General features: G+C 37.7%; 1 pseudogene; it reads left to right on the forward strand.

The window, feature by feature from the left end:
- Positions 1–302: 302 nt before the first annotated feature.
- Positions 303–2,783, forward strand: LOC106753181 (annotated as a pseudogene).
- Positions 2,784–3,814: the final 1,031 nt, after the last annotated feature.

Raw genomic sequence — 3,814 nt, forward strand, 5'->3', positions numbered from 1 at the left:
AAAATATATTTTAAAACAAACAATTATTTTATACTCATTTAGTATTATTTTTAAAAAATATAAAAATTTATTTTCTTTATAATTATTTTATTTTTATAATATTTATCAAATAAATATAAATATAAATATAAATATAGATATAATATATATCATTTTATCATTATTTTTTAACTGTCAATTTCATAAAAGGTCGACGTTTCAAAATAACACGCAACACACATTTATGTACGCTGCACTATCAGCACTCTCAAATTTGTGAAAAAATTGTCAGAATTTGCTATTTTATATTATTTTCCAATTTGGAGTTTGAAAATAAAGTTGGGATGTATTGTTGGAGTGGAAACAAATCCAACGTCGAATAAGGAGAGTTGATAGATTATTTCATTGGCCTCAGTCTTAAAACCCTACCGTGACAATGTCTCAATCGGAGAATAAGAAGAAGAAGAAGAAGGAGCGCAGCAGCGGCAAGAAAGAAGAGGAGCAAGCAGGCAAAGATGAGGGGTTGATGATAAAGCCTCAGAGCTTCACTCCCCCCATCGAACACCTCCCAATGGCCCATCCTTCTCAAAAACTACGATCGCCTCAACGTACGCACCGGCCACTACACCCCCATCCCCTCCGGCTACTCCCCCCTCAAACGCCCCCTCCCCGAATACCTCAAATACGGCGTCATCAACCTCGACAAGCCCGCCAACCCTTCCTCCCATGAGGTCGTCGCCTGGATCAAGCGTCTCCTCCGGGTCAAGAAGACCGGCCACTCCGGTACCCTCGACCCCAAGGTCACCGGCAACCTCATCGTCTGTATTGACCGCGCCACTCGCCTCGTCAAGTCCCAGCAGGGTGCAGGCAAGGAATACGTCTGCATCGCCCGCCTCCACTCCGCTGTTCCCGACGTCTCCAAGGTCGGACGCGCCCTCGAGACCCTCACTGGCGCCGTCTTCCAGCGTCCGCCCTTGATCTCTGCCGTCAAACGTCAACTTCGCATCCGGACCATCTACGAAAGTAAGCTCCTTGAGTATGACCCTGATAGGCACTTAGTTGTTTTCTGGATTTCGTGTGAGGCTGGGACCTATGTTAGGACTATGTGTGTCCATTTGGGGTTGCTTCTTGGTGTGGGTGGCCATATGCAAGAGCTTAGGAGGGTTCGCTCTGGGATAATGGGGGAGAAGGATAACATGGTGAGCATGCATGATGTGTTGGATGCCTGGTGTTTTTTTAATAAGGATAAGGATGAGAGTTATTTGAGGAGGGTTGTTATGCCCTTGGAAGTTCTTTTGACTAGCTATAAGAGGCTGGTTGTTAAGGACTCTGCTGTCAATGCTATTTGCTATGGTGCTAAGTTGATGATTCCTGGGTTGCTTAGGTTTGAGAATGATATTGATGTTGGGGAGGAGGTCGTGCTTATGACCACCAAGGGGGAGGCTATTGCTCTTGGGATTGCTGAGATGACTACTGCTGTTATGGCCACTTGTGATCATGGGGTTGTGGCCAAGATCAAGAGGGTTGTCATGGATAGGGATACTTACCCAAGGAAATGGGGTTTGGGACCTAGAGCTTCCATGAAGAAGAAGCTTATTTCTGAAGGGAAGCTGGATAAGCATGGGAAGCCCAATGAGAAGACTCCACAGGAGTGGCTTAGGAATCTTGTTTTGCCCACCGGTGGGGATAGTGTGATTGCTGGTATGGCTGCTACGCCGGAACCTGAGGATGAGAAGGTCAAGAAGGACGGAGATGGGGAAGGACGGAAGAGGAAGAAGCATGAAAGCACTGATAGCCCAGTTTCGGTCCCTGTTAAGAAGGCGAAAGTGGATGTAGAAGAGGTAAAGGTGAAGAAGGTAGCTGATGAGGCTGTGGAGGTTGAAGTTGACAAAAAAGAAAAGAAGAAGAAAAAGAAGAAGGATAAGGATAACAGTGAAGTGGCCTCTTCGGATGAGGAGAAAACAACGGAGAAGAAGAAGAGGCACAAGGATAAGGCTAAAGACGGTTCGCCGGAGTTAGACAAGTCTCAGAAGAAAAAGAATAAAAAGAAAGACAAAGAAGCTGCTGCTGCAGAAATTAGCAATGGAAAGGAGGATGACAATGCTGATAAGAGTGAAAAGAAGAAGCATAAGAAAAAGAAAAGCAAAGATGCCGAGGAAGAATAGAGGAAACCGGGCAGTGATATGTTGACAACAAAATTTTGCCCATATTTTGATAACGCCACGTGTCAAAGTTGTAGTGGGCAGTTTAATTTGTTTTTTTTTAATTAAAAACTGATTGGAAAAAGGTGAGTTGAGCTTATTCCGATAATACTCTCCCTTCTATTGAAGCCTTTTTCACCTTTTTAGTCCTCTTTTTCCTTCTAAGCAGTCACCAGTCTCTCGTCCACCATAGGTTTCGCTCTGAACCTCTGTTTCCATTGGTCTGTCTACATTTATCGAATCCTTTTGACCTTTCGTTCGTGGTTCGCAAGCTGTGTTGAGTTGGAGGCTACGCGTTTGTTTTTTCTTGGGTGTCGTATTGTTCAAAGCTGTTCATTTTTGTTTGTCATGGGTTCTTCAATCGACATTGGTTCTTCGAATAAGGCAAGATCTTTATCGTTTTTCCGCATTCGTTTTTGGCTTATGAATTTTCAATTACAAGTGGTAATTTTTTTTTTTTGTTTTGGGGTGTTGGAAATTTTTATCATTTGTTGGTGTTTGTAGCGAAAAGTTGTTCATTTTTTCGTGTTGTAAATCTTGGTGTTTCACTTATTTTTGGAGTGAAACGTATTCGATTAAGATGAAGCATGAAATGTGGTACATTCGTTTGAGGAGTTGTTTTGACCTTTTTTGATTTTTATGGATTTATGTTGAATATGCACTGTGTCGACTTTCATCTAATTGTACATGGTAATTTTGCATATTCATGCCTATTTTTATTCTTGCACTTAGGTGTTCAAATTCAGCCAGAAGATATCAGTCAATTTCTAACTCCCCTGGAATAATAACTCCTTAATCTGATTTGAAATTTAATTATAGTATTGATAGCTTCTTTTTCTGATATTGAAAACTGATTTAGGAAAGAAATTCTAATGGACGTCTGAGGTAGCTTATATGCAATCAAATTCTGTTTTTGGCTGGATCTATGTTTCGATCGCCGAAAGATAATATTGATTAGGAGGTTGAGTTTAGTGAAGAGACACGTTTTAACTTGTAGTGGGAAGTTGAAGTGATGCAAAACGTATTGGAGTAGTGATGAATTATTTCTGAAATTTGTTGCAGAAATTTTATGAGATAAGGTTAATATATATATATATATATATATATATATATATATATATATATATATATATATATATATATATATATATTAAAATTAAGCATGTACATTAAAATTTCTTTTAAATTAAGTTCATTAAAATTATTAAAATTAAGTTCATTAAAATTTCTTTTAGGCTACATATAGTTTAACTTAAATTTTAAAGTAGTGAAAACTTATTATATCGTTTTACGTGAAAGAAAATTTTGATTGTCTTTTGTCGTGTTTTAAAAAAATAATAATAAAATAAAATAAAATAATAATAAAAATAACAACAACAATAATAATAATAATAATAATAATAATAATAGTGGATGAATTGCATAACATTACGTAAAATTTAGACAAATTAAATTTGGTGAGACTTTCTAGAGTTGGTGTTTTCTTAATGTTTTGTAATTCAGTGGATGAAAATTTGATATTTTCACGTGATATAAGGAGATGGCTTCTTTCATTTTAATTGTTCTTATTGAAATTTTATATCTTATTTAAATTATTAAACTTGAATATATATATATATATATATATATATATA

The sequence above is a fragment of the Vigna radiata genome, unplaced genomic scaffold, assembly GCF_000741045.1.
Source record: "Vigna radiata var. radiata cultivar VC1973A unplaced genomic scaffold, Vradiata_ver6 scaffold_236, whole genome shotgun sequence".
Taxonomy (NCBI): domain Eukaryota; kingdom Viridiplantae; phylum Streptophyta; class Magnoliopsida; order Fabales; family Fabaceae; genus Vigna; species Vigna radiata.